At 46.9% G+C, this 12,321-nt stretch overlaps 1 protein-coding gene across 4 annotated transcripts in view; it reads left to right on the forward strand.

Moving 5' to 3' along the window:
• Positions 1–12,321, forward strand: part of Adarb1 (adenosine deaminase RNA specific B1) — a 129,698-nt gene that overhangs the window by 55,560 nt on the left and 61,817 nt on the right. For all 4 annotated transcript variants that reach the window (XM_052744585.1, XM_052744583.1, XM_052744586.1 and 1 more), the window contains exon 2: positions 5,719–5,895. The gene's annotated coding sequence lies outside the window, so the exon portion shown is untranslated. The remainder of the gene's footprint in view (positions 1–5,718; positions 5,896–12,321) is intronic.

The raw sequence follows: 12,321 nt of genomic DNA on the forward strand, positions 1-12,321 counted from the left end.
GGTGGTGGCGCACGCCTTTAATCCCAGCACTTGGGAGGCAGAGCCAGGCGGATCTCTGTGAGTTCAAGGCCAGCCTTGTCTACAGAGTGAGATCCAGGATAGGCACCAAAACTACCCAGAGAAACCCTGTCTCGAAAAAACAAAACAAAAAACAAACAAACAAAAAAAAAAACCCCAATCCATTCCAAGTTTCCTTGGAGTGAGTTGACAGGTCCATTCAACAAAGTTGTATCTGCTGGTATATCACTCAGTGTTGTCTGGAGAAATAGAGCTAGTGGGGTGTATCCTTGCTTCTGTTTTTAATTTTCTTCATCCTTCTGTGTCATGCAACAGAAAGTGAACAAGCCAAAGAGAGAGATTGATAGGTGTAGTCAGGGAGGCTGGGAATCCCCTAGCCTGTCTCTGTGAACTGAATCCCTGAGAAAGCCGTGGTGTAATTCAGTCTGAGGTGGGAAGACTGAGATTGGGGAGCAGTGTTGTGAATCCTAGCTCTAGGCCCAGAGATGACCTGGTCAACCAGGCAGGGAGGTAGAAGAGGCAGAGTCCTCTTACCTCTGCTTTGGTTCTACCCAGACTTCCAGTGAGTCAGGTGATGGTTGGCACATAGAGAACGGTCTACTGACGTCCACATGCCAACATCTGTGAAAACCCTCACAGACACATTCAGATGCAGTGTGTCATCTGGGGGCCTGGGGTCACTCGTGCTAACACGGCATCAGGAGGGTGTGTGACGTCCTGTTGGTGCAGTGGGAATCTGTTACTCGGTGTGTCTGCATATGCTCCACCCTGACTTCAGTCTCTTGCCTTCACTGCTTTGTCAGCTGTAACTGGGGGAAAGTACCTTCCCTCTCAAGTTATAAAAATAATTCCCTAAAAGCAAGAAAAAAACTACAGTGAATATGATGTAGCTGATCATCCCTTTTAGTGACAAAGAAAACCTCAGCCCCAGTAGCCCTTCATTAATAATGTAGAAAGTCCTCAAGGCCCACCCAGTAAGATGATATTTATTCCTTCCCAGGGCCCAAACAAACCAAGTCTGCCAGGATGTGAGCACCTGACCGTGACAGAGGCCCTCCTCATGGAGCCTGAGCCCCCGCGCCTTTAGTGTGCTTGGATATATCTGGCCCAGGGGTGGACAGTTCTCCCAAGAGGGTGGACCTGAGGAGAAAGTTGTCAGCCAGTGTGTCTCACTCACCACCTCCACTCCGTGCCTCAGCGTGTGGCCAGCACCCACGCTGGCTTGCTGGCTTGCTCCTTGCTTCTTGGGCTCTGTCTTCGTGTGTTTTTCTGTTTATCTCTTTCCATGTCTTTCTTTCCTCTGGCTCCAGCTCAGGAAATACAGAGCTCATTCATGGTATTAGGATCATTAGATTCCTCTCGAATTGATCATAAAACAGTCAGATAGGGGGAAACCCCATTTGTTTAATGAGCCCTTTTTAATATTTGCAACAGGCTTTAATTTCACATGGAACATTAGATTGCTGGAAGCTTGAAATAGTATTTTCTCTCAGGTCATAAAAGTATTTCCAAAAATGCTCACTAATTCACTTAAGAAATACAAGGTGAGGACTGGGCCTGTAGTTCAATTGATAGAGTGCTTAAGCACCCAACATGTATGAAGCTCTGTGATTGACTCCCAGTACCACATAAACCAGGCTTGATGCACACACCTGTAATCTCAGTTCTCAAAATGTGGAGGCAAAAGGATCAGAAATTTAAAGTCATTTGTGGATGCATACTAAATTTGAGGCCAGTGTGGGCTGTATGAGATCCTGTCTATGGGGGTTTGGGTGGGTGGGGGTGTTGTTAAAAAATGTCATGGAGGCAGAATTGACAAAAGAAACCCTACACATATTTGAAAGTGAACAGTATTATCACGATTGAGATCCTGAGACCCAGGGAAGATGGTGATACCTCCAGATCTGCCCTAGCCTTTGCTGACCCTTGTTTGTCCCTGCTAGGCAGCCAGGCTTTGTGGGCCATGTAGTACCCCTGCATTTCCCAGGAGACTTGTGTAGGTGGAGCTTTGTATACGCTGTGAGCCCTTTTATTTTCATAGTCTGTTCTCAGGATGTTATAAGGAAAATAGGTCACTACTTATGCTAAGAACATAAAATTTGTTTACTGTAGTCAGTAAAGCAAATGACAAAATACTTTTCTTCTGGTATGTTCAGTAAAATATAGAGAATCAAGGAAAAACCAGCCGATGCTGGGAGTCTGAGTGGCCATGCCAGTGTCATTCAAAGGATGCTGGCTTAATTGGGTCTTCAGAACTGAGATGAATCAGATTTCTTGACTGTGATACAAACTTATACTCCAATTAAAACTTAAGTCTGTGTCAGAGAAAAAAAAAAAAGGTTAAATTAAACCCAAACTGGCACGAAATCTTAGAACAGAATGTAGTTTTGTCCTGTTTCAGAACATCCTTTGGTGGAATAGTGAGCTCAGCTGCTAGTGTCCCTCCATAAAGGATTGTCATTCTTAGGTTTGACCATGTGTATGAACTAGCAGGGCCCTTGTCCTGGGCTGTATGCTGGGTGAGGTGTGCTGTCCTTACTGAGATGCAAATGGCCATGGACTGTAGTTCACTGGCCTCCTACTTTAAAGCAATCTATGAAGCTTCTAAAATTTCTCTTTCCTTTTGATTTTCTCACATTGCTTATTGAAAATCCCACCTATTCCTTTTGAACCACGATCCCAGGAGTGGTTGCCAACTCTTGGCTTCCTTTTCTGCTGGGTGCTGGTCACTGATTCCTCTGACAGAGTCTCCTGGTACTTCCAGCTAGCACTTCCAGCTTCCAGCTCACACCCTTCAGGCACAGTTCTTGTTGCTGACTGGGCTGGGGATCTTCCTGAAAACAAACAGGATCTCTCTCTCCTATACCTGCTTGAGGGCCTTCTCTTATAGCACCCAGACAGTCCCATGTCAGCTGAGGTAGCATCTGTGTCCCTTCTCTGTCTCCCTGGATGACAATCCTTCTTCTCTGGACCTGTGGACCTTCAGTCCTCCTCTGATGGCTGCCAGTTCTCAGGACCATGTTAGCATTCCACATGAAGCTGTTCTCATATAGTAGGGAGGTTGCTTCTTGGTCACGGTGTCCTTCTGGGGTCTGGTGATTCTGTCTTTGTTGCTTATCAGCTGAGCTTGTTATGCCTATAGAGTCCTGGGGTAACAGCTATCTGGAAACACAGTGGCTCTGCCAGTGAGCTCGCTGTTTAGCCCCACGCTCATGTAATGGTGTTGGTTTCATGGCTTTGCAAGGTAGAAAATGAGAGTATTTAGTGTTTGGCAGAGCAAAGTCCTTACTTCCATAGTCTGATTAAATTATAATGATAAATATCACTTTAAGAGGAAATGTAATTGTTTCATTTAATCAATATGATTATTACTGGCATAGCAAATCTATCAAGTGCTAGAGTGATAAATTCATGCTAATACAATTTGTACTGTATTGCTGTTGGTATCAGCCTCCCCTGGCATCAGTGTGTAAGTCACCTTCCAGCTTGGTGAGTCTGGAGCTACTTGACAGAAAAAGGCCTTCTGAGACTTCAAAGAGCCACCAAGAGGAGCTCCAGAAGTGGAGGGTACTGGTTCCTGGGAGTGTCAGTCAGTGCATCTGTGTCTTCCTCCACCCTGAGGGTTGCCTGTTCTCAGTCACACATGTACCTGTACAGGCCTAAGAGTCACAACTCTGCCTACTGCGTGTGTGTGCGCTTGTCTGCACCCCAGTCCCTGTCTCCCTCCTCAGTGTCTCTTCTCCCTTCTGAGGAATATGGAGTCTCCAGCTGCCTTCATGCTGGCTCGCATCCCTCCTCCCTGACCTGCACATGGGGTCTCCTCTATTCTTTTCTGTGCTATAGGTGGTCATCTGGTGGCAGTATCCAACAAGTGGCCATTAGCTAGCCCTGTAGCAGCTGCAGGTAATGCTCTGTAAACCAGTTGTTGTTGGAGACATTTTTCTAAACTTGTTTATTATGTTTTCTGTACTGAGGAACTAGTATAAAAGAGTAATTTTAGCTGGCTGCATGCCCACGTACCCATCACCAGCTTAAACTAGACATTGGCACTCAGTCTGCTCCATGTTGCTTTTTGATGGCCCCCTCCCTCCCTCACACACTGGTAGATTCCTTCTACACTACACTTTGAAGTTCTGTCTTGGCTTTTATCCTCAGTTTTCCATGTAACCATGCACCTGTGAGCTCATGGATTGGCTTGCCTGGGAGGAAACTAGGCGGTGACGTCATCCTGTCTCTGTCGTGTTTCTCCTATGCGGTTAACTTGGTAGATCACTATAACTGACTTTTACACAGACTCACATCTGTGCAGCCACACCTTAACCCACCTTGTTGGATTTGCTTACCTCTTATTTAGAGCTTGTACATCTGTTTGCATGGGACTGACTAGTCCTCTCCCTTTTCGTTATCTTGACAGATATGTTAAACTTTCTGGAGTAGTCGTCTAGGAATGAAGAGTTTGTTGTTTTCTGATGCTTTCACATATATAGTTTAGTCAGGTAGTCTGTTTCTTCTGAAGTCTTTGTAAGTCTGTAATTTTCTGGGGATTTGTTAATTTTACTTAACTTTTAAAAGTTTTGAAGGTGAAATTATATGTTTAGTGTTGCCATGATTTGAAGTAATAATTCTATTTTACTAGCACTTGGTGCCTGACAATGTATCTGAAAATATATGGCACATAAAGCACCGTGTTTATGGTCATCATGACTGGGATCTTGTGCCCAGGCATGGTGAGGTGAAGAAGGAGCAGTTCTGGGCACGTAGCCCAGATGCCTCTGTGCTGGGTTGGATGGCTCTGTGACCCCCAGTTTGGGGTCAGTAAAGCATCTGTGAGGAAGCTGTTGACTTTGGAGGTATGAGTGTGGGGCAGTGGGAGACACAGCAGGGAGACTTGTAGGCAGTCTTTCCCTCCCTTCCCCCCTCAGGGGACCTACAGCAGTGCCCTGGTGGCGGGCAGCCCTTGGGAGAGTTAGGAACTGTATTGCACAACACACACTTCATTTTTGCTCCCAGGGAGGATCTACTTAAAAGCCTAGTCACCTCCAAAATAGCTCCCCAGATGTCTAGGAGGAGCTCTGTAGGGGAAGGTCCTGAGTCTGTTATGTGGTAAAGGACCCTTAACAGTTTACTAGTTGAACACACTGAGGAGAAATGGGCTACAGATACTGTTTCATAGTCAGTCTGCAGAAGCAGGGTGGCCACCAGGGCAGAGGTGAGGGCTGGGCACATGCATTCCTGTGTCTCTGCTCTCACACACATGTATTTGCATGCATAATGGATGTATGCATTTTATTTTAAAGAGAACAGGTTTTGCCTGAGACCTCCTTCCTTTCTCACCCTGGTGTTCTGTTAGGGTATTCTGTTGGGCCAGCAAGATTTACGTGTGGGTGTAACACGTGCACTGAGTTGTGGTGGGCAAGTGAATCAAGGCCTGACTGGTGACTGTGGATCCCCTTTAAAAATTCACAAGAATTTATTTCAAATGCCATAAGCTTGCATGTAGGAAGAAGACCTTTAAAATTCAGAGTATCGAGTCAATGCCACATGCCTGTAAGCAATCTCAGCTCTGGGGAGGTGGATGCAAGATCTCAAGTTCAAGGCCAGTCTACAAACAAGAATATGGTTAGAGTTCATTTCTAAACTGGGGAAAAGCCTTTAGCCTTGAATTAAATAAGTACCGAGTAATTGAATCTTTTATTTCAGATTGAAGTTTGTTAAGCTGGACATGGAGGACTCCAGGTGTGGCTAAAGGAACACACCAGCCCAGTGCAGCATCACACTTGCTGTTCTAGTGCCGCCGAGCTGTGATCCCACTTGGCTTGTCCTGAAGGAGTTTTGTCTCAGGATTTGAGCCAAAATAAAAACTAAACAAATTTCAAGGTAAGTAAAACCCTTTTAAAATCTCATAAAATCTGACAGAAGATGACTTTTGTGCCAGGTGTGGTGGCAGAGGCCTGAATTCCAAGCCCTCAGGAGGCTGAGGCAGGAAGATTAAGAGTTCAAGGTCAGCCTGGGATACATAGCAGAGCCCTGTCTTAAAAAAAAAAAAAAAAAGAAAGAAAGAAAGAAAGAAAGAAACAAAGTTTAATTAAGTCCTTTGGCTTGACTTTGAAATGCATTTCACTGAATAATTCCCGGCACAGATTGCTACCCTGAGTTCACTCTGGTCTTTCTGTGGCCACAGTCATCTTTGGACCTCATGTCCCTTCAGCTGTCCTTGGGGCTGACTCTGACTTCATCACTGTTGATAGAGTCAGTGCTTTGTGCCTGGCACTAGGCAAGGTCTTATGAAGGCCTTTTACCATTCCTTACTGTTCTCTTGAATTCTTTTGGTGTTTAGTTTTTGATTGTCAGTTAAGTTAGCATGTTTCTGTTGGGGGTGCCGAAGCCCTCAAAATACGAGTATGAAGAGTAATTTGACCATGGCCACATTCTAGAATGTGAAGGCTAAAACTTTCTTCTTGGTGTGGAGGTAAGGGAAGATGGGAGGACTATGGTTGACAGAGGGTGCTCTGTGCCTGTAGCCCCAGCGTGTTGGTGGCTTCACTGCTTCCTCACTTACAGGCTGGTGTTGAGGAACACCCCTGAGACTCTGCACCTGTGTGGCAGCTCCAGCGTGGGCCATCCGCTGAGCACTCCTGCACTGCCAACGGAGAGCCTTGGGTAGCCGTTCGGGTCAAGGGGGTAGGTGAAGTTTCCGAGGGTGTACATGTGAACAAAGCAGAACAGCTTGCAACCCCTGGAGATCAGCGTGTTTGGGGAACAGCAGTGGGCTTGCTTCTGACCACTGGGTTTTGAATTTGTGCAAAGAAATGTCCCATTTCTGTGCCTACAAATGTTCTAGAAAGAAACTGAGAACTTTAAAGGAAACCCTGTTTTTTGTTTTTTGTTTTTTGGGTTTTTTTTTTTTTACATTTGATGTTGATTTGTGTCTTGGGGGGGCATGGGCAGGCAGGAGGTAGGAAGAACAAAATCACAGTTTCCTTCACCATTGATGCGCCAGGGGGTAGAGTTTTATTTTTGCTGATGATCCATCTTTTAGCTCCATTAGCAATGGGAAGTCAGTTTCTCTGTAACCAGAGTTTTCTGAGAGACACTGAGCATTCCAGAGCTGAAGTGGATCTGAAAAGATCTAAACGTTCATGCTGCTACTTTGAGCTCAACTAATGACCACCTATTTTTAACATGCTGCACAATTAAAGCATTGCATTAATTCTGTCATGTATGTGAAACAGCAAGATTCCTATATAATGTAAGCATGCTCTAGAGGAATGAGTTATTTATATCCCTTGCACAAATAAATTGTTCTTAAAGAGATACGAGAAAATCAGGTCACAAGGAGCTAGGTAAAGCATGTGCTGAGAAAGCAAAGCGAAAGGCTGGAATAATACCGTATCAGCATTGTGGAGTGTGTCTCCTCCTACTGGTTCTTTGTGACTAAATGCTAGCAGCAGTGTAGAAGTTGTAGATTGCTTTTAATTCAGGTGATGGGAGCTAATTTTGGCAGCAGTTTGGTGTGTTGTTTTTTTTTCATCAGGTTTGAAGAAATGTAATATGTAAATATGTAAGCTTTTGACTAAAATAATCCTCTTGCTTACCACATCTACTTCATAACAGGTACCCTTCTCAGATAGGCATGGCACTGTTCTGGGGACAGAACCCTCAGCCATTGGAACTGACATACTTCATGTAGACAGTGAGAGGGGCCGCACTGGCTGAGAGGGCCGCACTGGCTGCTCAAGAGCTGGTTAGTTGCTTACTAGTGGGAAGAAACCATCCTTCAGGGGCACAGGAATAAACTTGGTTTTGAGAGTTCCACAAGAGAATAGTGCATTTTCTTCCAGCCTTATTAATTCGCCCTCGTTTGCAGGAGGCCTTCATGTACCACAGCAGATTGGAATTGCTGTGAAGGACAGAAAATTCATTGTTGTCTGCACTGCTGCTTTACAGGGAGCTAGGATAGCTTGGTTTCCCAGAAGTCCCTGTCATCCCAGAGTTTTTTGTTTTTTTTTCTTTTTCGAGACAGGGTTTCTCTGTGTAGCTTTGCGCCTTTCCTGGAACTCGCTTTGGAGACCAGGCTGGCCTCGAACTCACAGAGATCCGCCTGGCTCTGCCTCCCGAGTGCTGGGATTAAAGGCGTGCGCCACCACCGCCCGGCCATCCCAGAGTTTTAAAGTCACCTATTTGCCATTCTGTCCATAACTAGGAGCAAACACAAGCCATATATCCTTACCAGGCTTCCCATGATGGGACAATACTATCTCCTTAGACTTCCTGTGCCCACCAGCCACCCAAGCAAAAACCTGGACCTGTGCCTGTTGCTCCTGGGACCCACTGTGGGACTATGAGTACCATGGGGCACCACCCATTCCAGGCAGAGACAGCGGCAGGTCATCTCACAAGACTCAGGAACTGAATAAAAATAACAGCCACTGCAGTCAGAGAAAAGAATAGGTCATTCTGGGAACCCTGGGATATCAGAGGAAAGAGCACACTGACTAACCTGGAGCAGGTAGTTCCTAACGAGAAAGACTGGAAGAGGCAGGCTCACTGCAGCCACCAGACAGTGGGGGGCTCCAGGAAAGGAAGACGGGGAACAGAAAGGCCTTCTGGACCTAATGAGTTGTTGGCTACAGCTCAGAGTTTATTAGACACACTGGAAAATGAAATAGGTCTGATGGAAGCCAGTGGCAGGTGTGGCATGACCCCGGGGGGCCTAAGAGCTCTGTAGGCCTTCATGGTGACCAAATGGAAACTGCTGCCCCATGCTGTCACATAGTACTCAGTGATAGAGTAAGAACGAAGCTGAACACTACCCTAAGGATCCAGGTACCCACAACTCCTCTCCAAACCCCGTTATAGCATGGAATCATATAGCAAGGGCAGTTGCCGACCCATGGCAAGTTCCACAGAGGCCCTTTTATATAGGGCTGGAGCCAGGAGGGGTGCAGTCCTCCCACCCCGTGTTGAAAAGGAGCTGAGGCTAACCTCCTTGACCTGCCTACAGATGGGCTGGTGAACAGCCTTGCCACCTTCTCTATGGAAATGCTGCTGTGGTCCCTGTTGCCAGGCTCTGCTTTTTATCATGCTATATCCCCTGGTGATACATAGACAGACTCTGTAGTCTATGACTGTGATCTCAAAAATGCACAGGGACCCTCTGTTGGAAATGTGTTGTCCTAAATGCTCTTTCTTTTTTTTTTTTTTTTTTTTTTTTTTTGGTTTTTCGAGACAGGGTTTCTCTGTGTAGCTTTGCGCCTTTCCTGGGACTCACTTGGTAGCCCAGGCTGGCCTCGAACTCACAGAGATCCGCCTGGCTCTGCCTCCCGAGTGCTGGGATTAAAGGCGTGCGCCACCACCGCCCGGCTAAATGCTCTTTCTTTAGAGGGCCTGAGCTGAGAAAATGGCACACTCCCTGGATTCAGGGAAGAAATATAGAGTTGCTACTTTTGAGTACACCGTTGGCTTTTGGTAGTTGTCACTCTAGGAGTCACAGTTCTAAAAGTTCCCTTTCTACAGTCTGTGTCCATTCATTCATTTACCATCAAGTGTGCCTGCTCTGTGGATGGGCCTAATTGCAGGGAGAGTTAGGTAGGACCATGGGGCCTACCTGGGAACAGAGAGCCCTGGGCCACCACAGACTGCTGCTCTACAAGGAGGGATACGACCATGGTGTGGCCTCTGATTGGGAGCCAATGCCACCTAGGAGGAGGCATGTAGGGCACAGGTCACCCTGGATTCTGTCCTTGGGACCTTTTGACAGGTGGCAAGGCTACTCTGTGCTGAAGAGGAAGGGGGTGCAGCCTTATCTGTGACTGGGTTGTAGAATGATTGAGTCAGTGATCTGAGATTATTTTCATTTTAAAAGTTTTTAAGTTGTCTGAGTACAATTTGTTTTTAAAGAACACTAAGTTTCTAAGTGGTTGGATTCACAGTCTGTCCGTTAGGGCTCTTAAGCTTTCAAGATTGTCCATGGAAGTGTAGTGAGGATGTCGAGATTCAGCTTCTAGTGTAGTTTGGCAGTAGCTGGCTTTTGGAAGCTGGCTGTCATTTCCTCTTCACTAAATAGCTGCAGTGTCCTTGGGGCTGGAATGTGAAGGGGTCTACAGATTTAGGAGAGTTTGAACGTACTGATTGGTTCCAGCGGAGTCCACGGGCAGGGGGAGATCATCAGTGTATCTTTACCACATTGCTGTATGACACTGAAAAACTTTCTCCTGAGAAACAGCTGGCAAAACTTGGGAAACTTTCTCCTGAGAAACAACCGGCAAAACTTGGAATACTGAAGGCCCTGGATGACTCTTTCACCCACAACAGCCATGGCCAGGGAGATGCCCACTGTGACCATTGCACCCCCTTCCTTGGTGTCCAGCCTGAAGCAAACTTGATGTGGTCTTTCTGTGACTCCGTAGAGTTGTCAGGCTTTTGTGGCCAGTGATGGTCAAGGCCCGTTGACCACATGGAGAAAGAGTGACTGTACCAAGGACAAAGTCAGGGCCAGGTGCAGAGCAGAGTAGAGACTCTCAAGTGTGCGTGCCTTCTGGTGATCTTAAGCAGAGATGTGAGCTGTAGGACAGAGTTGGCAAGGCTTTGCCAGCAGCATGAAGTGGTGCTGGAGTCTGAGTAGGTACTTAACAGACAGGTTGCAGGAGGTGGACTCCTAGGTAGGAGCAGCATGAGGTAAAAAGGGCACCAGGCAGCCCAGAAGCCAGACAACATGGGGCAGGGCAGGGGCTGTGTAAGTGCCCCTGGTAGGACACAAGTCTAAGGAGATTTAGAAAGATTTTTGAACATTCCAAAAAAAAAAAAAAAAATGTGCAGTTTCTCTCACACTGCCACCAAGGGAGAGACACCTTTCTCTTGTCCTCTGCAGTCAACCTCTGTCCTAATAGATATCTTGGTTCATCCTGGCCTCAGCATACCCTGTCTGAAGGAAATGTCCATAATATCCAGCATGTGTAGCGCCCAGACCAGGTCCAAATGTCAGCTCCAAACGGCACCCACTTGGTGTCATCTGCCCCAGCCTCAGAGCTGCTCTCTCGTGAGTGGTCTCTTCTGGACAGCAGGTGGTGCTGTAGGATCACTGCTGAGAGAGCCGTGTGCTGAGCAAAGCTGTTAAGTCAATGCCAGGGGCATAGCAAGTAGACTGAGTTACACTCCCTCTATTTCACCATGAAAAGTATAAACTTGCTACCCTAAAGAAGGGCGTGTGTGTTGTTGCTGCTGCTTGTTTCAGGAACTGTGGTGTATTGAAGGGTAAACTCAGAGCAAGTGTGTTTTCGCTGTATGTAGACAGTGTTGTTACATATAGAGCCTGAGTCCCAAGGTTGGCACGCTGCTTGTGACTGCACCTCAGCTAGTGCAGGGCCTCAGCAGCTGCTGGGCCTACATCTGCCAGGCCCCTCAGCTAGTGCGGCGTCGGCCCTGACAGCTTGAGAACCACTGAAGCTGAGGCATACCTGCCAGTACTGAGCACTCCCAGGTAAGCCCAGGATTTGTCCTGGGGCTGCCTTCTGTGATTGACTGATGAAGATTCAAGGAAGTAAATCAGTGAGCACTTGTGTGTGAGCCTGGCCCGTTGGAAGCGGAGGAGCCTTTGGTTGGAGTACTAGCTCTCGCATGTGCTGTAACCATGGTGATGCAATCACCGCTATAGACTGTAGACTGTACAACTCCTTAAACAAGCATGGCATGAATGGCTGCAAAGCAATTGATGGATGTCTGGTTTCTCTTCTACAGCCATTCCAAAGTCTCCTTACTGAAATTTGGTGATATTTAAATGAGCTGGTACATGTATAGGGACTGATAGTGTGGGTGGGGGCCATTAAGGCACACACAGTTCCTTGAGGAACTCCCTGCTCTACCTCTACCTCACTTCTTCATCCTTCCTCGCATCTAGCCTCCCACAGTGCTTCTTCAGGCCCTGCCTGGCCCTTGCTCATATAGGCCAGTCTGTGCTTGTAATCCAGTGCACCTTGGTAGGTGAATTCCAACCCCTTATCGCCAGTGTTGACTTTCCTCTTGATTTCCAGACTGAGACCCTGCCTAGCTGTGTCCTCCTGTGGGTCTACAGACACCCAGATCCTACTCCTTTGCCCTGTGGTCTCCCTCTCTATTCTCCTTTGCACTTCTCTTGGATCCCACACTCCTATCCAGGAAGCCCTTGGCTGTCCTTTTGAACATCATGGGATGCTTGCTTCCTGCATCTTAAACTGCTGTCCCTGAGTCGTGACTTACATCCCTGCATTAAGCCTTACCCCTGACTGCTCCCTCTCAGCCTCTAGCATTCTTAAAACAAGGTCAGAA

This window comes from Peromyscus californicus, unplaced genomic scaffold (genome assembly GCF_007827085.1).
Source record: "Peromyscus californicus insignis strain IS unplaced genomic scaffold, ASM782708v3 Scaffold_19__1_contigs__length_69161282, whole genome shotgun sequence".
NCBI classification, from domain to species: domain Eukaryota; kingdom Metazoa; phylum Chordata; class Mammalia; order Rodentia; family Cricetidae; genus Peromyscus; species Peromyscus californicus.